Raw genomic sequence first — 23,192 nt, forward strand, 5'->3', positions numbered from 1 at the left:
ACCCTTCATTATAGTTCCTCTCATCCCTATTATAAAATCAGTATCAAGTATCTTATATGACGATTCATTAATAATAATAATTATCAATAACATTTAGAAAGATATCAATCTTATTAAGAAATCTTGTTCTGTGAATTATATCAATTCCAAAGATAACCTGAGACAATTGAGACATAACTTCTCTTGGAGGTTTTATAATATTTGGACGATAAAAATATTGATTTAGTATACCGATAACACTTGTGTCTACTCGATGAATCATACCTCAAAATAAAAACGTATATATACGTGAATTTGTGAATAATAATGATTGCAATATCTCCAACGCGTCTAATTAAAGATTTAATTAAAATAATTATCGATTACACACTGTACAGGGAATACCAATCAATTTGCGCATGTGCTATCATATATTTCTAGTCGCTTCAAATTTAATTTATGATAATAAATTAATGTACTTTTTATTATTAAATATTAATATTTTCTCCATCAATAAAATGATATAAAATTACTGTTAATAAAATTAAAAAGTAATTAAGAAAAGAATATGAGCGATAATTTCATTAGTGCGCTTTGTATAAATTTCATCAGAGTTTGTGTTGCTCGTTTTTTATTCTAATAATTAGAGATAATAAGAACGGTTTGTTTGAACGTGTTGTAACGAAGTCGTATTGATCGGAATGACTCTTTCGCGGAACGTATCTTTCCAGAACAAGGTGGCACACCAGAGATATAATCATGATAAGCCGAGCGATAAACGATTATTGCGTGTATTTAAGCGCCGATAGCTCGTTATACCGACACACCTCGAGTTACCTTTCTACTAGCGATACAGCGCGGTTTTCGAGTACGAAATAAGCTAAAATGTCGGCGTACAAGTACATAGCCGGTTTGGCCTTTCTGGTCACCGTTCTGTTGACCATCAACACCGTACCCGCTAATGGATCTATCGATTCCTATGCTCCCGCCAACAAGTCACATCATCTGAGAGTCGGCTACAGGCTGCCCGGCGACAGACTCGTCCTCAAACAGAGCATCGTCAAGAATTCTAGCTGGCAGAAAGTCCAGGTTGTTGAGAAGACCTTCAATGTTTCGAGGTTCGATCGTATCACTATGGTTGAAGCATTGGATCAGAAGACGAATGGAAACGGCGCATACGCTAGTATTCTGAGAGGTGGACCTGGACACAACAACGTCACAATGAAGTTCAAGAGTCAGAGGGGTCACGGGATCAACTTCGTCGTTCAGCTTTATGCACGACCTTAATTAACCACAGTGGAAGCAGTTCTTACGACTGGTATGATGATTCCTGGATGCAAATAGGATGAAGAAGTAAAATAATTTTAAAAACTACATCAATCTAGTATGTTCTGACCTATTTATTATTAGAACAACTGTCACCATATTGCTGCTAAAAGAAGACACGTCACTGAATATTCCTGTTATTCACATTAATTGTTTGATATCTTGTATATATCACCAATAAATTAACGTAATTGATGTAAATGTGTGTTTTTCTTATACATATACTTATAAATTCGCAATATAGAACATAAACTATTTATAATAAATTTTAATAACGCATGTAGTATATATCAATACTAATAACATTCTATAAAATGTACAACTTATCGTTCATGTTCCTCTATTATTTATAAATCACAAATAAATACGCCTTTCACGCATTTAATTATATTTTCTAATTGTATTCTTTAATTTTTTCTATTATTATAACAACTAATTACTAATTAAATAATTAATTGCTAATTATATACATATTTCTGTCATCTTCAACTCGAATATTGCGATACGAGGTAAGAGGAATAAATGAGACGGTACACAAGATCAATTGAAAAGATTGCAATGCTACGTATATTGGGCAGACAAAAAGACATTTGTGCACACGTCTCAAAGAACACTACAGCGATATCAGAAGAGATTATATATCATCAGCGCAAAGCGTCACAACTCATCATATAATGCGTGTGAATAATTTATATAAATATCTATTTTTTAACTGTTGTAAAAGACAAAGGTCGAATAGTTATTCTGTTATTGCGATTTTTGTATAGAAATCTATTTGTATTTGTATTTTTAACTTTAAAACATATATATATTTGATAAATATATTTTATATGTATAAAATATATTTTGTAACAACAATATTTGTATATATACGTGGAAATATTTAACAATGGCTATTAAATGTATAAATATTATTGATGTTTACTGTCGAAAATACACTGAATCTCGAATGCATGTATGCGTATAATGTTTAGATATAGTTTACAGATAGATCATTAGAATATATAAATGCCCTTCATATTATAGTTTCTCTTATTTCTATTATGAAATCAGTATCAAGTATCTTATATGACGATTCATTATTAATAACAATTATCAATAACATTTAGAAAGATATCAATCTTATTAAGAAATCTTGTTCTGTGAATTATATTAATTCCAAAGATAGCCTCAGACAATTGAGATATGACTCTTTTGAAGGTTTTATAAAATTTGGACGATAAAAATATTGATTTAGTATATCGCGATAACACTTGTGTCTACTCGATGAATCATACCTCAGTATAGAAACGTATATACGTGAATATGTGAATAATAATGATTGCAATATTTCCAACGCGTCTAATTAAAGATTTAATTAAAATAATTATCGATTTCACACTGTACAGGGAATACTGGTCAATAATAATAAGAAAAATAGTACCGTTACGATATACAATCAAATTAGAATCAAAAGCCATACGATCTAAACTTATAGGTCTTTGACAGCCTTATATTAGAATACTGGTCAATTTGTGCATGTGCTATCATATATTTCTAGTCGCTTTAAATTAAATTTATGATAATAAATTAATTTACTTTTTTTATTACTAGACATCACTGACGCGCGCTACGCGCGCGCTATTTATTATTAATATTTTACTGTTACTATTATACTATTAACCACACAACTGTCAAAATATGCCATGACAGCCGCTCATGAAGTAAGCGCAATAAGAGAACCAATCGGCATCGCGGAAAAGCGACAATATTTCGATAGATTCGAGTATCGATGACATCCTCTTCTTAAAAGAGAAAAATATTAATATTTTCTCCATCAAGAAAAAGGATATAAAATTACTTGCAATAAAATTGTAAAGTAATTAAGAAAAAAATATGAGCGATAATTTCCGTTAGTGCGCTTTGTATGAATTTCATTAGAAATTGTGTTGCTTGTTTTTTATTCTAATTAGAGATAATTAGAAATAATATTAATTTTGTCCTACCGGTCTTAATCTATTTATCATCGGACAAATCTGAGCTTAGAAAACTTCCAACAGTTGCAAAATAAAAACGTTCTGCTGAACTTGGTCATTGAAAGAACATTTATACGTGTGTTCCGTTTTGAAGAACTTTCTGAACTGGTGCACATCAGTAATGCAATTAAGTTAGAGTGAGACAAGTATATTTTGTTTCACTTTATCTTATTGCACGAATGTGCACCAGTTCAGGAATTTCTTCGAAAAAGAATAGACGTCATAGATGGTATCGGAATGACTTTTTCGCGGAACGTATCTTTCCAGAACAAGGTGGCACACCAGAGATGTAAAATCATGATAAGCCGAGCGATAAGCGATTATTGCGTGTATTTAAGCGCCGATCACTCGTTATACCGGCACACTTCGAGTTACTTTTCTACTAGCGATAGAGCGCGGTTTTCGAGTGCAAAATAAGCCAAAATGTCGGCGTACAAGTACATAGCCGGCTTGGCCTTTCTGGTCACCGTTCTGTTGACCATCAACACCGTACCCGCTAATGGATCTGTCGATTCCTATGCTTCCACCAACCAGGCATCACATCATCTGATTGTCGGCTTCAGGATGCCCGGCGACAAACTCGTCCTCAAAGAAAACATCGTCAAGAATTCTGGCTGGATGCAAGTCAAGGTTGTTGAGAAGACCTTCAGTGTTCCGAGGGGGGAACGTATCACTATGGTTGAAGCATTGGACCAGAAGACGAATGGAAACGGCGCGTACGCTAGTATTAAGGGAGGTGGACCCGGACACAACAACGTCACCATGAAGTTCAAGAGTCAGAGGAGTCACGGCATTAATTTTGTCCTTCAGCTTTATTCACGGCTTTAATTAACTACAGTGGAAGCAGTTCTTACGACTGGTATGATGATTCCTGGATGCAATTAAGATGAAAAAGTAAAATAATTTTAAAAGCTACTTCAACCTAGTATGTTTTGACCTATTTATTATTGCAACAACTGTCACCATTGCTGCTAAAAGAAGACATGTCACTGAATATTCCTGTTATTCACCTTAATTGTTTGATATCTTGTATATATCACCAATAAATCAACGTAATTGATGTAATTGTGTGTTTTTCTTAAAAATTCTCAAGTACATATATTTATAAACTCGCAATATAGAACATAAACTATTTATAATAAATTTTAATAGCGCATGCAGTATATATCAAACTAATAACGTTCTATAAAATGTATACAACTTATCGTTCATGTTCCTCTATTTATAAGTCAAATAAATACGCCTTTTACGCATTTAATTATATCTTCTAATTGTATTTTTTAATTTCTAACTATTATTACAACAACTAATTACTAATTAAATAATTAATTGCTAATTATTTCGCTAATTATATTCCTGTCGTCTTCAGCTCGAATATTGCGATACGAGGTAAGAGGAATAAGTGTGACGAGCGTTAAAGAAGGAATCTGGAAGAAGTGTCGATAATAATGCAATTAGCGCCGAAGCGAAACGCGACGGCGATTCAGAGTAAAAACGGACCGCGAAGAATCCACTCGTGGAATGCCTTTCTTGTATGCGCTAATCAATTGCCGCGCGCTTCCTTTTAAGATTCTCGATAATTCGCCCTTTTTTTTATTTTCTCGAAGCGGTATGTTCGTTGGGCTGAAGTTCGGGGTGGTCGTCTCCAAAGAGCCGCGCGGGGGGGCAACTGGCACGAGGTACAAGGAAACGGAGAGGAACATCTTCTATTTCCGAGGCTTACGTACAAAGTACGTTTTGCGCATGCATGCGCACGGTGGCACGGAGGAGGAACAACCGACTGGAAAATTGTTGTCGCTTCGTGGCGCATTCTCTAGCACGGGGTATCCCGCCGGCTATAGGAGAAACTTCGAATCGAGTTGAGGACCACTGGAAATTGGTGGCGGTATCTCAAGCTTGCGAACGACCATTTCGTTAACCTACTTATTCTACCTCCCCATTCCGGCCGCGTTACCCGTGAAGCCACGTCGGAGTACCTATAGTTTGTCCGCAGTTTCCGCTTCTGAAAACTACGCGCGGAAGCAGGGAGAAGCGTAATTCGCGGTTCTACACGGTGGCTCTTCATTGATTACGTTTTAATGGATCTCATCGGGGTGGGGTCCGATCGGCGCGGTGCGATTCTCGCGCTCTCGACAATCCTCTGTTTCCGATGTGTAAGCGAAGTAATCGGCTACTTCGAATACTCGAGCGTGTGGAGCACCCCGCGCCGTGCCGAGTACCGTCACACTGTCCCAGTTCTGTCACGAACGAAGACAGGATGCAAAAAGATTATATTTGTGGACTAGACAACTAGAAACATATGCAATTTTTATATGTAAAAATTCAGGTCGAAAAAAACAAGATTATAAACGTAACATTAGAGTATATTTAGTTACGGAAAAATATGTTCTTATACAGAGAAAAATCTTTAAAAAAAAAATTATTAATTCATATTTATTATAATTACTTCGACATTTATTAATTGAATCCTGCAAAAATCATATTTTTAGTCGAGTTAAAATGTCTTGAGATAAGGTAGGTGATGTCACATGTGCAAACAGTAGCCATTGCAGGTGTTTAACGATTGTCATGTTATTAAAACGATGATAAGCGTGTTTAAACATGCACACTGTATGCGTATTACACACATATGTATGCATCATATGATATGTATCAGAGCAGTTATAATTTTTTCTAAGCCATGCTCGATATCTAATCGCGTTAAATAATAACAGACCTACTTCTTCAACATCGATTAAAGAAAAACACGATTTAATGTAATCGCGCTTGCACATGGTATTGCGCCATACCTATCATTCATGTCAAGACTGACACTTTTATTTATGGAATACGAAGTCCGCGAATCTCTAGCTATGTGGTTTAGAAAGAAAGACTGAGACTTTAAGCTCTTTCTGGTATCTAGTCAGATTCTAAATATAAATACGTAGATCCGCATTAACATTACACCGCAGCTATTCTGATGAAGAAACGAGGTCTAAAGTGCTATATCTGAGCACTCGAGGGTATAAAATCGGAGTGTCCTGGGAATCGCGACATATGCGACAGTGCATAAGAAAGATAGTATTATTTCCGTTGTAATAACATAAAAATAGGAATGGTTATAAACGAGTGCTATATTTGTTCTTTGACGTGCATACGAAGTACGCACGTACTTGTCGATCCACGGCTCTAGACTGTCCAAGTATATACTGTCGCATTCCTTTTTGTCGCGACGTCAATCGCGACTGACTCATGGTCGTAAGAATATTTCAATATATACGCAAGTAGAGAAAATACGTGTGTTATTTCTTTTTTTTTATAAATTAAAATTTTAAACTTTTTGAGGCACAAATGCAGCTACGTTGCAAAATTTGATTTAGATGAGCGTCGAAATGGTTGAAAGCCCTAGCGTTTTATTGAAATATATAGAATATAGATTTTATTGAAATACCTATAGAATATAAATTTTCTTTTTTGTTTATTCTCAACTAAAATTTTACAGGAAAATTCGAAAGAATGCAGACCACTGTGGTGAACCACGTTCGACCCAAGCCAGGTCATATATCCAATAAACGAATATATCTCTAAAAGTCGCACGAACCATGTGGCTTTCTCTCTCTCTCTCTCTCTCTCTCTCTCTCTCTCTCTCTCTTTCTCCCTCTCTTTTTGTCTTTTTCTTCCTCCCTTACCATGGAATTACGTTTTATTTTCCTGTCTGCGCGCGGACCATGATAAGGAGAGCTCGTGCCTCGTAAAATACGTATGCATAAAAAGCCCTGACCGCACCTGGCAGCCGTAATGCAAGGGCGTAAGGACCGCGGCGAGCAACCCATAAACCTGTCGCGCTCACGTTCGGTTATTGCTTATAAAGTTGCGAGACTGACGAGCGCACGGACGTGCGCGAAAACGCGGAGTTGGATGGACAACCCGATGACAGGGATCGGGCGAGAACGAATAAAAGCGTGTTTGCATATGAGCATAGGTACAAAAGAGCCGGCCGTCAATCCAAAACCGCAGCGGCCATTATCGGGCAATTTTAAACGGAACGCCGCGCCGCGTAGTTACGACTCGCGAGCGCGCGCTTCAGATTCTGCAGTCGTCAAACAACGCAACAACATCCCGCACCGTTCGGCGGCACTTGGGGGATCCGTGCAAACTGAGTGTCGGTACACAGGCGACAACAAAGAAACATGGGCAAAAACGCGTTTCCGAAAGGTGTACTCCCGTGAACCCCGCGGTAACTGGAAAAATAGAAATACGTAAAATGGTGCTAAATAGTTTTTGTCACGTACTCGCAAGCCCGCAATCTTCTGTTTGTTATCTGCTAATTAAATTTCCGTATTTGTCCGTGCGGTACATAAGAAATATTTATTCATGTTTCTCCCCGCGTTCGTAATAGGATCCCGCGCATTATAGTATAATAGAATCTTGCATTTTAAAACCGTGAGCGATGGATTTCAGTAAAGGGAAGAGAAGGAATGTCATAAGTCGGCGGCATATGCTTCCTGAGGCAATGCATGCGTGTAATGCAAGTCAGTCGAATCGCAGGCATTACGCAGCAACTCTCGAACGAAATGCTTCTAATGGATTGACCAACTGACTTGCGTTTTTCGTTTGAAACCTCCCGCGAGTCATTTGAAATCCCATGTAAAAGCTGATGAGTTTAAAGCGCTGTGCGTGTCAGAGTTAAATGCATTCCGCTGACAAGCCACGCTCCTACGTGAAACGCATTGTTGTGTAGCATACAACTTGAACTATTATAAATTCCTGCTACGAGTATCGCAATTATTATTTTTATTATAAAATTTTTTTAACGCAACGCATTCACGTAGCTTTATATTATTACGGTTACGGAGCTTAAGTACGGCGCTGTGAACATCTCAAGCACGTTTCATTGACATGGATTCTGGATAATTTGCGACAGTTACGTCAAGGGGAATTATATGTGACTGCGGAAGCGGAGGTACAAGAAACGAGCAATTATGGTCAAGATCTTAGATAATTATATTGGAATTACGCGTCTTGCAAACGTTCAGGTTACCATTCTACCGGCTCCGGGTCCTTTGATATCAAAGCTGCTGATTGGCCACAAATGCAAGATCAGAGTCTGAACGTCGGCGAGGTCGGCATGTGGATCAACCATGGGTGTCCTGTGCGGTCAACTCGTTAACCGGTATGAACTACACATCGACTGAGTAATCTCCGCCTGTTTATATAGGAAGCGCGATTGACTATAATACTCTTTGATGACAGATTGTCTTTGACGCAATATCTAATCGCATCTAACCCTATAAAATTTCAATGTAAATTGCTAATTCCGCAAGTGTGCTTCAAAGGAATTAATTTTACCTTATTTTCTTCGTAAGGATAATACATAAATCAACCATGAAAACATAAAATCGATACCGAATATATATCTTCCCCAGCAAACAAAATTATTTACTTCTTCAAACATAAATGTATGTTCGCGTACGATTATATAGATAACTGCCAGAATTCAGTTTTAATTCATAACAACGCGGATGGGTAATACGTTCGGCACTATTTGCCGAGTAATCGCTTAAGATGTCACTAAGTACAGCGATTTTTCTTACGTTCGTACTCGTGGCTAGAGATACGTCCGTAACAGATAAGCGGAAAGATACCGGAAAGAAGAATTAAAAGAAGATCATCAGCGTTCCGAGAGTACGCGAATTTTTCAACATCAAACATTCAGAAGGAGCGGAAGACGGGAAACTAGGGCAACCAGTTTAAAAGCCCGGGGTACTTTAACACCCGGGAGTACTACTCAGTCTCGTCTCTGAAAAATCTTTTTATTCCAACCGTACATTTGTATGTACTCATACATATGTACGGACGCGGCGCGGCAGTACAGTCGCATTTTATTGAGTGAATTTCATTCTCGTTTATAGTTACGTTACGACCATCGCGCGAGAGATACAAGAGAAGAAGAGGTATATCGTAGTCATAGAAATCTATAGAGCATGTGTAATTTACTATCTTCGACTGTATAGAAGCTAAAGTAGACGTCGAGAGATAGAGATCAATCCACAAATCCCACGTTCTTGCCGTATCTTTCTCTTTAACTTCGAGCGGTCTATAACGCAAAGAAGTGCATAAATAAAATCGTCATTGACACAAAATTGTTCTTAGTTCGACTTCTTATCTTTTATCGATCGAGCTACTTTTAAACCTTATATGTACGAGCCGCGCACATTCTTTTCCTTAGGATACTCGACAAATTATGAAACACGATGAATTGAAATTGGGATACAAGGTACGATTACAAATTAGTACAAATTATAATATAGTTAATATCGTATTACATTTTAACAAGAATTTCAAATTCCGTTTTAAGACGTTTTTAGAATAAAGGGCTCGTATCTTGTACCCTTAATTTTGCCGTCGCAGTGATTTTTTCCTTTATTATTGCCATTACGCTTAAACGATCGTTTTTCTAGGAAATTTCCAGTTTTTCTTATAGTTCATCTTGCACGTGGTATCAACCTACGCCGTGCGACACGGTGCCATGAAAATTTTTACTTCCTACTTGGTAACGTGACATTACCGTCGACGCAGAATCGCAACGTACGTTGCGTTCAAGAAAATGGCGTGACATATCGTGCGGAGCAGCTCAGGAAAGGTAAAAGGACGCAAAATGGTAGGCGTTTGAGACATAGGTGAACTATGGGAGAAGATAATCGTCGTCAGGGGGTATGAGAGTTCCATGTCAATGAAATACTGCTGACATTTAAGACTTGATGTATTGATTTGAGGAAAAACTGACTAGAAAGTTACTGATATAATCAAACAAAAATATCTGCACGATAAGCTAGATAAATGTTTCAATTTTTATTTCACAATTTTCTAAAATTATGAGAAAGAATAAAATATATTGCGCCAAATTATAAAACAAGTTCATTATAAGATAGTGTAACGTCTATATAAAATTCTTAAAAATATAGTAAAATTTGAATAAAATTTTAATGTACACAAAGCCTGAAAACTTATTTAAAAAATTAATATGTAGAATGTGTGTTTTCACATTTCTACTTCAATTTTCCGCTGGCACTTTGTCAGGAAAGAGGAACAGAAATTATTTTTCCGAAACGATTGTTATAAGGGAAATCCACTATTTTTGTTTCCGTCATATCAGTTGCGAGCGGAAAAAGAGGTTTGTGGTTGCCATCTTCAAAGAGGCAGCGAAGCAGATTGCGAATGACGTCCGACATAGTGAGATACGTGAGTGTGTTTGCGTATGAGAAAGGCGAAGGGTCGGCTCGTAATTTCTCGGACTGGTTAGTGGAAGAGTCCCGCATAGCGTGGATGTGCGGAACGGCATCGATCCGCGTATTAAATATTTAATCGCAGGAGGAAGTTCAATACACGGACGAGGACGGTTGTCTTTTGAAGACAGGTCGAACAAATGAAAGCGAACACACGACTGTGGAACGAGGTGGCACGCAATTCTACCCTGTCTCTTCGGCGTTCGTCAAGAATGGGTGGATTTTCATTATTTAAAGCGCTTGGCAAAAATTTGCTATCGTCGACATGCTGCTTCTATCGATCGCAGAGTTCGCACACTCACTTAAGTAATCTAAGATTGTCGTGTTGATTTTTGGAAGAAAGCGAAAATATAAGCACAATACACACATTCTGGTGTTTTTTTTTTTTTTAAAATTTAATTTAATTGCCAAAAATTTTTAGAAATTTTTAATAAATTTTTTCAAGTAGAACTTGAGAATTCTCGAATATATCAAATCTTTGAAAAAAATGGAATACTAATTTCGCAAACATCTTAAAGATTCCGTATCGGAATCGTTTCAACAAATCACAGATCGAAATAAAATAAGGCCAAGTGCGTTGTTCTTTAAATTCCCTCTGGGCACACAGTAATCTCCGGTAGTAGAAAATCACAGATCGAAATAAAATAAGGCCAAGTGCGTTGTTCTTTAAATTCCCTCTGGGCACACAGTAATCTCCGGTAGTAGAATTTGTGAATGCGGAAATGACGAAGTGCATCGGTTGTTTCTTTATTGAGACTTTCTGATTTATGTATTTTACAGAGATTTTAAGTCTCAAATTACCCGGTATACTTTTAAACGTATTGATTGCAAAGCGGGTCAACAAAATAATAATGACCTATAAGAGTGGCACGACGCAGTAACAATGTATTACATAAATACAATTAATTTGCCGCGATATTTTATCGCAAATATGGCGATATTATACATCGCTTTTAAATAAATTGTCGAAATATAAGATAGAATTATGGGCTCTCGCTATTAAGTACGTCCGGATGTTTAGTACCAAAATATTCGCAGCGCGCGTGCACTGTACGGCGCTCGGAAAATTAAACTAAAATGCGACAATGCAACAATAAAATTACTGTAGTGGTTCGCGCCGTCGCGTTAAAATGTGAGCGTAATTACATTAGCGTGGAATGGCTTCATAAACAAATTTCAATAAATGCGCTAACAAATTCACTGCTCTCGCAGGAGAAATGGGCGGTATCGATCGATTATCCCGGAGATGCACCACAAACGTGCCGCAATGTGTGTGCATGCGTTGCGAGAGAAAGGGAAAAAGAGAGAGAGAAATAGTGTACTATATGCTATGCGTTTAAAATGAGAGTTACGAAATCTTTTTCGTATATCGACGAGACTCTAGCTAGACCAGCGGAAAATTGTATATCGGAAGTACGTTTAAGGAGTCAACAAAGTCGATAAACAGGCGTAAGATACTTCATAGAGGATCCTAAAGCGAGCCGATTCCTGTAGCCTGCGGTGGATTTCTTTTAGCGTTACACTTTTAAAGGGAATTTTTAGATAAGGGTACTTTAATAGCTGCAAGCGACCAAGTTACTCGCGTCAGAGATCCTTTGGTGGTGCGTCTTGCACCTCCATGCAGATTTTACCGTCCAAATCACGTACTCGAAAAGTTTTTTGTTCAGTTATCGCGTTTCTTTATTTTTTCCCTATTCCGCACGTTGTTTGGCTCACTAATCAACGAGATAAAGTCCGCGAGGAATTAAGAGAGGACGTTGCGCTTTAAGATGCTGTTATTCCTCGTTATCGTTATACGAGTGTTGGTTTATTGCGAACAATCCTATCTTTAAGTAACAAATGTTTAATTACGTCATAAATTAATATGTGCAAATCGTAGCCTCAAACGTATCTTTATCGGATTATATAATTCGTGAAAATTGAGTGAAAAATAGAAATCACAATAATTTCTCCTGGTTTATATATCTTTTATAAGAACATTGCTTTTAAAAGTAGATCGTTGACAATAAAGTACAAGAGAAGTATTTTTCACATATCGATCAGCAGTGCGTTTGCATACGAAATAGTTTTTAAATGTGTGACAGCGATTCTAAAAAATGTCGATATCGGCAGGAAATTGTTTTCGTTCCCTTCGGACGTTCGTACATGATCGAGTGGATATCGGGAAACGAAATTTTAGCGAAACTAAACGGGATTGCGCGCGTCGTAAGTTTCCTCGCATTACAAATTCGGACGATCTTGGATCGCGTCGTTAAGAATCAACAGACACGTTCGAATAGTCTTCTTAAGGGAGAAGAAACGAGCTATAACTGTATACGTTAAATGTTCGTTAGTTACGTACTTAAGAGAACCGTATTTATCTTGGATCTACGAGAGGCATCGCGCGAAAGTGGACGACGGTATTTCGCGTAAGTCGGGGAGATTACCGCGGATTTCCTTACGTCCGCGTCGCTTCTCCGACTCGCGGAGTCGGAGCCGTCGAAGGTGCGACTTTTAATTGCGTGCCTGGCGCATATACGCGTACGCGCGGTACAGCACCTCTCGTATAGGCTTTTCCCGTCCGCCCTTTCCCCGTTTCTCGCCCTATCACATCCGCATGCCGGTGCACTCTTAATGAGATGACCAGGCGGCTCTTTCCCCCGTGTGTGTGTGTGTGCCGCCGTAAAAAATATATTTCTCTCGCATTCATCCGGAGGAGAGATAGCGCGACAGGCAGAGGGGCCTTCTCGTGCATTACGTGCATACGTGTTTCACATTAGGCAGCCGGGCAACCCCCCCTGCTCGCTGAAGGGTGCAGCGGGGGTTGCGTTCGCGAAGGAGGAAAAGACGGAGAGGAGGAAGAGGGTACGCTCGGCTCCCTCGCTTCTTCCTTCTCGCCGCGGAAGTCGGTGCTCGCGGGGGGTGCTTTTACCGCCTCGCAGATAGCGCCGGTTACGTTCTTGGCGCTTGCGCACGTTGCATGCCATTTCACTCTCTCCCTCTCGCGCTATCCCCCCCTCGCTCACTCTCACTCTCTCTTTAGTTCTCTACACGGTGCGCCGATTCCTCTCTCTCTCTCTCTCTCTCTCTCTCTCTCTCTCTCTCTTTCACCCTGGCGCACGCCGCCAGGTCGAGAACGAGACGACGCGAGAACGGAGTTGGCGAGCGGAGCCGAGCGGACGTGGAGAGAAAGAGAGAGGACGAGACGAGGGGAGGAAGGCGCGACGGAGAGCGAACCGAGCCGGCGCGAACGAGGGAGAGAACGCGCGATGCACGAGGGAGAAAGAGCGAGAGAGCCGGAGAGCGTTTGCGTGGGGAGCGATCGCAGCTCGTCATTCGAAGCCCGCCAACGGACGAGCGAGCAGCCACGGAACGGGACCGCGATTGAAAGAACCCACGCGATTTCCGCGATAGAAAAGAGAGAGGGAGATATTATATAAAAAAAAAGGGGGATAGAGAGGAGAGTAACACGCGAGTCGCGCGCGCGATCGGGATAGCAAGTGAGAGAGCGGAGGGTGGTCGCACGGGGAAGCAAAATCGCTTCGCAGATCGCTCCGCTCGTCTGCTACGAGAGCGTGACTTCCACGGGGTTGCGCGACGCTCGCTCGCTCGCTCGCTCGCTCGTCGAAGCCCGAAAGGCCCGAACGAAGCCGCTCGGTTCTCGCGTCCGGTTAATTTCGCTCGCGATCGGATTGGCCGCGGTCGCCCGCCGGTGGAAGTATCGCGCGTTTTCGACAGTAGGAAGGGAAAGAAGGCGAAAGAGTGTGCGTGTGTGTGTGCGTGAAGGAAGGAGAAAGAGAGAGAGAAAGGGAGAAATATAGTGGGGAACACGCTGACAAATGAAGTGAAAAAGAAATAGAAAACGAAAGAGATAGAGAGAGAGAGAGAGGAGCGACGGATTAAGGGAGTGCCCGCGTAATAAAGTGGCGGAAGGCAAAACAAAGTTGTTGACAGTGACAAAAAGTGACTGGTACACCGCGTATTTCGCTCCAGGATATCGCCGTTCCGAGAATTGGTCTCGGAAGAAAGGGCCTACACGGCGTCGCGGCAAGCGAGAGAGAAGAAAGTGGTCTTTTCGTGATTTGTTTATGAGTTTTGGTGTCGTGAGCTTGTGATATACGCGGGGGGTATCCGCGGTGCCGCGACGGCGAAAGAATTCCGGGAAAGATTCCGGGAGAGCTATACGTGAAAAAAGTCGGCCGTATTCGGTCATAAACGGACGAGCTTTCGATGCGATCGACGACAGACGTGAACGTGATTGACGGTGGTGAGCGGACGCGCGTCGCCTGATCCTCGAATTCTCCGAAATCGAGGCTCCACGAATTCGCCGGCAACGTAAACAAGCCCGCTGGCTCCGGCTGCGCGCCGCTGCTATACTCCTTTCGTCTAGTTTCCTCGCGTGTGCACCAAAAAAAAAAAAAAACGAACGCTCGAGCGACGCTCGCCCGTCATTGGTCGTCATCGGTCCCGCGATCGCCAATAGTTTTTGACCGCAATTTTAAAAAAGGCGGCGTTTGAGTCGGACGTCGACTCGAGTGGCGTAGTCTACGCCTACGATAGCGGCTAACGTCCGACTGCTCCGACACTAGAGTCTCAGTTTTCCAGCGGACCGCGCGCGGCGTGAGTCCGTGTCTCGTGTTTCGCGAGTGAGATTCGTCCGTAGTTCGGTGCCGATTCCACGGATTCCGGCAGACTCCGGTGCGTTCTCTCCTCGCGGAAACGATCGCGGGACATCGAATTCGTGCGGCGCGTCGGACCAAAGTGAATACGGTCACGGGTGTCGTCCGCCATTCCGCGTGACCTATTCTCGCGAGTGCGTTCTCCGCGTCCGGTGTTGCTCGTTTGTCGCGGAGTGACGGACGACGTGGCGTCGGTGTCGAGTGAAGCCCAAGAGCACACGCAGGGTGCACCGTCGTTGCTCGCCACTGCGATTGCCGTTGCGTCGAGAAGAGAGGCTGCCCGCGGTGCGTTTCGCGTCGCCGCGAACTGCCGCGATCTACCTCGGTCGGTCCGTCTCGTCCGTCTCGCGAACGCGAACGACGGTCGTACGCCGTCGTAAACCGCGACTATCTCGCGCGACACGCTTCGATCGTCTCCCGCGTCCGTGTCCGTCCGAAGGGATTCCGGGAGTATATAGACGGTGCACCTGTGTCCGGTCGCGAGCCGAGACGTGCTCCGCGCGCGACAGCGCTGACGCGTTGTTATCCGTGAGCAGAAGCGATTATCGGCGCATCGCGCTCCGCCGATCTTGGCGCGCGATCGCCCACGCCCGATCCTTCCCTCGATTTACTCCGGATTACGCGGTCGCGTCGCGCCGGCAGCCCCCGCGCGCGTGCGTTCGTTCCGTCTTGGGAAGGATAAGGTTCCCCCGGGCGGTGCTCACGTGACGAAAGTGCAGACGCTGCCTCCTCGGTCACTTGGAACAAGTGAGTATATATATATCCATATTTCTCGCTCATTTGCTGCAACAACGACATAATTAAAAAAAAAATCGTCATTTTTTTTAATCGTTTACAAGAGAACAGCGAGAATTTAATATATTGAATGAAGAGTTAATGTGTAGCCGGATTATTTATTTTTCTAGAATCGGTTATTTCATCAAAATGGCACTTGAAGATAATATTACAAAATTCGTATCGTTTAAAAACATTCAGACTACTCATTTTCTGCAAAACTTTTTTTTTTTTTTTTTTAAGCTATGTTATTGTTGCAGCAAACGAGCGATATGTAAAATACTTTTTGCGATTGCACCACCTAGCCTTCCAACTGGCAATTGTGTAATTACACTGAAAAAAATACAATTTTCAACTCGAAACTTGCGAGTGTTCGGATGTCTTAATTAGATAACGCAGAGATTCGTTAAAATAAAGCCCGAAATTATACCGAGACGAGCGTGTGTTTTGCGTTTTTCTCATTTGCGTAATTCGCCGGAATATTTTAATTTATTGTACACCACAATGATATACGCGACTATACCAACGCCTGGACGTGCAACATTTTTTGGCTGGCCGCATCATTTTTGTTATTTTGGTTTCTACCATCTGCGATTGGAACGATATTTAGTGGATCCGATCGGTAGCTTTGTATACACAGAGTTTGTAGGTATTCGCTAAGCTGTGAAACGGTTGTTTTGCTTTTAAAATTTTTCCTGTATTTTCCGTGCTACTGAAATTTCTCGTTATATTTTTTCAATTTATCGAATGTCGACATTCATATCACGCGTACCCGCGAATTAAACAAAAATTATATGCATTTTGATATGCCGGCGCGCCGAGACACTCTCGCGAACGTCGTGCGAGAGCTCGTCAGGGTTTTTCTCGCATTGTCGATCGACTGTACAGAGAAGTGATCGAAAAAATTTTCCAGAAGACTTCGTCCAATCAGCAGTTCTCTAACAAACTCGTCGTGCAAGTTAGATATCGCGTTCGCGAAACCGTGCGGAAACGCGTTACGCGTAAACATACACGTGCGCGCGTTGTTTACGGCCGGTCTCATTCGTAACAAATCACGCGCTGCCATTCATTACGTTGTATTTTCGGGAATGCGTTCGGATTGGAACTTTCGGGCGGAACAGGCTTCGCGGTTCGCGGGATAATCTGGCGCTTGTTATGGAGGCGATAAATTGGCGCAGTTTGCAGTTATTGCGTAACCTACGAACACTTGGTCGTATTCCGGTAAAGTAGTAAAAAAAACTATTGGCTTTTTTTTTTAGTATTGGAGGATTCGTCTTCTTACGACGTCGTTTATATTATGTCAATAATTTAAAAATATACGATGCGGTATCTGTAATTACTTAAAGTTGTGCCATCTTATTTTTATATAAATTTTATTTTATTTTTGTATTAATCCTCATATTAATTTTCGCAAATTTTATTCGGTCTACGAATTGTCAAAAATCAACTTGTTCGGTGAAGGAAAGGGGGTATTGACCTTTTTTATCAATCCGTAGATATTTTTTATGATCAAGTTTTTTTGTCACATTTTTTTATGTGCCCAAAGCTTTAAAGTAATATAGATTTATTTATTGTATATATTTGAATAGTTTTTTTAAAACAATACTGGTTATTTTATCTTTTTTCCAATTTGAGAACTATATGTATGCTAATGTGTGCTATGTTTTCAATAGTAGCACCTATTCACCTTGAATTTTGCATTTATCAGTGGCTATATCTCATTGAATCAAAGAACTTAAAGATAGACTTTCCGGCCGAGCGCGTGCAATTACACGTGTGACTTAATTAAAGCCCGAGACAGCTAATTGCGAGTGTAGATTCCCGACGAAAGTATGCGTAGCCTCGCGAAGATCCGGCAAGTTATATCGGAGAATGAAACGAGCTCCGCGCGCGAACCACGATTAATCCGATATACCAGATTGACTTTTATTCGTGAATCTTTTCCTGTCGATGTACATATACACCGAGACGCGCGAAGGAAACGATTGTACGTCGCGCATATTTTTTTTTCGCACGGCTGACGCGACGATTCATAATTAGAGTCTCCGGAAACGTTTTCGAGCGATTTATCACGTTCGGCCGTCCTGTCGCTCGCGCTTTAACGGATGACTTTCGGTTTCAATTAAAACACAAATTCGCGTCGCTGCGGGGGATCCACAGTTTTGCCAAGCGACGCAGCAAATTGACGCGAAGTCGAAACCCGTCGGGCGCGCCGCGCCGGTCCGTTCCATGGCGAGTACGGTACGCCGCCGAAGGGAAAATAGGAAGGGCACGAGTATATATATATATATAAAAGCAAAACGGTGAGAATGAACCGAGAGAGGAAGAGAGAAAGAGAGAAAGAGAGAATCGGGCTGCGCAGGAGACGAGAGATCAACCTGCTCCGCTGCTGACAGGACAGCGGGGTCATCCAACAGCTCGGTGGCCCTTTAATGGCCCTCTCCTTCGGCGGATATATACTGTTTTATGCTTTATTCCGGCTGCCACCTCCCAGACACGTCGCGCGCCGCACGTTTCACTCTCGTTCTCTTCCGCCTCGCCTCGTATAAACGCGTCCCTCGCGCGAACACGTTTCACATCGCTCTCAAGATCGCGCCGCGCCGTGCCGCGCCGCCCGAGCTGCGGCCCTGAAAGCAGGTGACTCCGTATGAAACAAGATTGCCTCCATGGGGGGCCCTTTGCTATGCAGCGAAGGACAAGGCACTTTGATTCGCGACTGCGTTGCTCTTCTCCCCGGAGAAGCCTAGAACTCATTTCTTAGATCTTTTGCGCGTGTACCATAAAAAGCGAGGGTTTTGCTTTTTGCACACTTACTTAAATTATTATTAACATTCTGTTTTAAGCTTCAACGAAAGCTGTTAGTATAGTATAATAAACTTTTCTATTTGAAATGTACACGAGCAAAATATGTCAAATGTACGATTCATAATTTTAAAACTCTGTTAATTTATTGACGTTCCAACGTCACAACATGCGAGAGCGATTTGTTTCCCGTAAGATTGATAGTCGATATCACGTTGATATATCCAGCTTCCTCGGATTGCCGCATTTATTGGTGCGTACCGACACTTTTCACCCCGAGGATATGGAGCAGCAGCATGAAAAGGCATGGGATAGGTGGACGGGAACTAAATTGAGCACGATTAATGTAAAAAAAAAAGAAGCAAAGACCGCAGCGGTGACGGCTCGCTGCTTTACCGCGAACCGTCGCGACTTATAGATTAGGACGTGACCGCAATAAATGTGTATCCGAACACTCGCACCGCCGCCGTTCATCGCCGCCAGGATGTTGCTACTTGCTACCTTGACTAGCTGGCGATCCCGCTTTGCTCACGTATATATACGTTTTATCGGCAATCGCAGCCTATCGCCTATTGTTCCCATCGAAATCTCACGTTCGCTTCTCTTCGTCCTTCTTTCTCTTCCTCCCTTTTCTTTCGTTTTTTTTCTTCGTACCGCCATTTTCACTTCCGCGTTTTGCAGCCGATAAATCCATTAAGATTCTTCCTCCGTGAGTCGAAGACGTGACTGCGCAGAATGTATCAAGTAACCTTACGGTCGTCATCTATATTATTTCTTACCGCGCGCACGTGCTTCTTTTAGTTTCTATTTCGAGTGACGCTTACATATTCATTATCCTCCCCTACATCTGCACGCATTCCCGCAACGATCGCAAAAGGATAAGTTAAGATTATATATAATTATCAGATGGATAACACAATGTATTTCATACGGAAGGTGGTTCCGCGCAGTTCGCGTACTTTTTTTTTCTCTGGACTCCGGATCCCTTTATTCTGGACTTATTTTCTATTCACTCTGTAATCTGGTCAATCTCTCGGGTACCTTCCCTTTATTGTTACCTTTTTACGCGTGAAAGGCCGTCTTAACGATATTTCTACCGTCTTCTACCATCGATGAAGGTGTGTGCCATTCGAGCGGCTGAGATTATGTACGCGATGATGTACGGTTTTAAAATATCAGTCCGCGCCGCGCGATAGAGAATCTCTAAGATAAAGATCTTGCTTTTGTCTAGCTCTCCTGTGAAACGCATTACTAAGCGAAGGTTAACATCCTTCTAAAAGGGACGAGCGTACGGTAGTGCAAATTAAGTCCAGGATTCTTCGTTACGATTGTACAAGTCTGCCAGCTTTTGCTTTTCTTTTATTACCAGCGGTAGAACCTCCTCTCTTACGCTCTTCCCGGATAACCGAGGAATAGGTACCTTCTTTGAATCGTTAATTAGTTTGAATTCCCGGATTCTAATTGCACGTGCAGTTTACGGCTTTATTTAAAGCAAAGCGCCTATTTCGGATCTGCAAGATCGAAAGGACCGTTAGTTTTCGATGCAAGATAAACTCTCTGTCACACGACTGTTTATTGAAAACAGAAATTGCAACTATCGATTCCGTTGGCGCCAGCTTAAAGCAGATGTATCGTACTAAAACAACAGTTAAAATAAGGCTACATTAATTTTTGAAGCATCGTCGACAATATTTATTGCTTCGAGAATATAAATAGTAATTTATTAGTTTACGAGTCGATTTATCGCACGAATGTCATGAGCTATCAGTTCGTTAATCACAATCTGTCTTGAATATGGCGCAGGTGACCGAAAGGACATACATTTTTCTCCTGGAAGCGGTACGCAAACGGCCTCAAAATTCAGCTCGACGTCATGCCGTGGTTTATCCTGTTTCTCCTGCTGCTGGCCGTGATGGAGGCCTTCCCTCGGGAGGCCACCTGTTCCCGCCTGCCGGACATCTACTGGAACTCCACCAATCCAATGTAAGTCTCAGCACCGTAGTACTCTTGCTTTTTCTTCTTTCGTCTCTCCGCGCCGCATCTCTTCCGTGCAATTATCTTTTATCACGCCCGGACACTATTATAGGACTCTGGCGTCTCGCGCGCCAACTCGCGACGGTTTAGAAATGCCGCGAAGCATGCTAACAAAAGTTTACGAGCGGGCTCGCGTATGTCCAACCTTCATGGGCGGATACCGGGCGCGAGTCTGTTCTTTGTTCCATCGTAAGAACCAGTGGGACGCGCGCGGTAAGGCTCTCTTTAAATATATACACACATGAGTTGCAACGGCATTGCAGCGAAGCATGAGAGCCAAAAGCTACCCGCTACCAGATAATATCGTAACATTGCTACGAAGCACTCCTACCGATGATCGTTCCGCCGCCGTGCAATTGCACAGACGGTGCCGGTAGACATAAACAATGACATAAAAGAGAACTTAATACCCGGAAATCGGCGTGGCGGCGGTACTTTTTCGGAGCATCGCGACCGCATATTGACCCCGCCGGGGGTTTCTCTGTCGCGCAATATTCCCGGTGCTATGCATTTTGGATGCGCGCAGATTTGCGCGGCAGCCAACAAATCTCGCGGTGGTTTTTCGCCCGGCGGTTTTTCTCTGACGTAACCGAAAATAGTTTTTCGCGCGTTAATCGAGAGTGCCGTGTTATCACAGAGATTATGAATATGCATAGGCGTCCCCGTGAAAATGACGCTAAAACTCCGGTGCACGATAATTAGAGAGCTTTCGAGTAAAACGCGGGGGTAGGTAGGTAGGTACATATCGCGATTTCACGGTCCGAGTACGCGAAAATACCATGCGCGGTTACGTTTATCGCGGCCGTCGCGTTTCGTTAGCGAGGGCGTATTTTCGTTCTGAAAACGTTACCCTCAAAGAATGCAAGCTCCGTTTAATCTCATTCGAGATATTACCGTGAATGTCCTTGTTCCGGGTGGGAGACGTCCACGTTGAAACATTCCACGGATAGTAGCGTCTACTTGTTCACAAAGATCGAGTTTCATGGTTTGCGGGTGCATTGCACAACCGTTCTTACCGTTCGTTCTTTTGACGACGTCCTGCCCGCCTACTCGCCTTTAATTCGGGCGCGTATTAGATTCACTTAGCAAGGAATCGATACTAACAAAAGTGGGACAAACTTCTTTAAATTATTTATTATCGAAAGGTTAATTGGGTGGTAAATTCGATACTTAAGTTTAATAAAAATATAATGTCACACATCATTGTGAAAGCATTTCTTATCCATCGGAGCTAAGTTACTTCCTGATGCAGGTCGACAACTTTGGTTCAAGTTTTTTATACTCACTGCTATAGTAGTCACTATATATATATCCGATCAATGTAACCTGTTTTACTGTCACTATGCTGTGGCTATTTTTATTCGTGCAGAAGTCACATGTGTATTAATATTCCATTCTATCAAATATAGTTATTTATATCTAACATAGATGTAAAAATAGCTATATTATATATATTTATATCTAATACAGATATATAAATAACTTTATATTAGAGACGGTAGGTGAATAAAAAAAATATTAACTATTCTACCGTGCATTAAGGCTGGCTTGCAGTGAAAATGGTTCTAGCGGGCGAAATAAAATATTCTATTAAAATATTGGACATTCATCCGATACGACCGTTTTCTCTCGATTTCTATATTTATTACCGTGAGAAGTTATCGTATAATTCAAATATTGATTTTACTTTTTGTGTGATTAAGTGTATCTTTATATTTGAAGAATTTTTTTTCCGTGACAAAGAGACGGAAATTAATAACGTAACTTTTATTTTACACGTTCTTTATGCTTCAAGTAATTCCTACGCTGACGGCGCTGTCTAGCAACAGTATATTATTTTGCTGGTAATATTAACTCAAAGGATAAACGCACATATTTCGTCTCACAAAGCGAATCTTAGAGACAACTAAAGAATATAAAGCGTATATATCCTGTTCAGAGGACAAGCTCGAATTCAGAAGCGGTGCTCGTTCTCGTAAAGAGACTATTTCGAGCGTAGAGTCAATTGTATCGAATAACGCGATTTTCTAACAACACAAAGTTTCGTCTAGATGAGACACTCCGGGGTTTATATTTCAACTGTTTTGTCTCGCTGTTGCTTTGATAAATAATCATTTGTTTCACAAAATCAGACTGTTGCTGTGTATCTGATAGTGTGCAACTTGCTATTAAAATAGATTCTCTTCAAGAGGAACTTAAGGCTTATTTTAAAAATACATTAAGTTTCGTTTCTATAAAATATATTGCCACTTACCTATTTAACGAAGTTTATTTATGCGAAAATATAATTATTATGCAGTCATTTATGAGTATCGTATATTTCTTATTTACAATCGGAA

General features: G+C 41.5%; 1 long non-coding RNA gene and 2 pseudogenes across 1 annotated transcript; all 3 read left to right on the forward strand.

Annotated features, from left to right (window-relative positions):
- The first annotated feature begins 793 nt into the window (after positions 1–793).
- Positions 794–1,506, forward strand: LOC143906097 (putative salivary secreted peptide pseudogene; annotated as a pseudogene).
- A 2,161-nt stretch (positions 1,507–3,667) lies between these two features.
- Positions 3,668–4,385, forward strand: LOC143906099 (putative salivary secreted peptide pseudogene; annotated as a pseudogene).
- Positions 4,386–13,914: 9,529 nt separating this feature from the next.
- Positions 13,915–20,661, forward strand: LOC143905981 (uncharacterized). Its single transcript, XR_013259406.1, has 2 exons — positions 13,915–15,990; positions 20,623–20,661. It is a non-coding gene; the product is annotated as an uncharacterized LOC143905981 (long non-coding RNA).
- Positions 20,662–23,192: the final 2,531 nt, after the last annotated feature.

The sequence above is a fragment of the Temnothorax americanus genome, unplaced genomic scaffold (genome assembly GCF_048541705.1).
Source record: "Temnothorax americanus isolate GAGA-0224 unplaced genomic scaffold, ASM4854170v1 Scaffold7, whole genome shotgun sequence".
In the NCBI taxonomy this organism is placed as follows: Eukaryota; Metazoa; Arthropoda; class Insecta; order Hymenoptera; family Formicidae; genus Temnothorax; species Temnothorax americanus.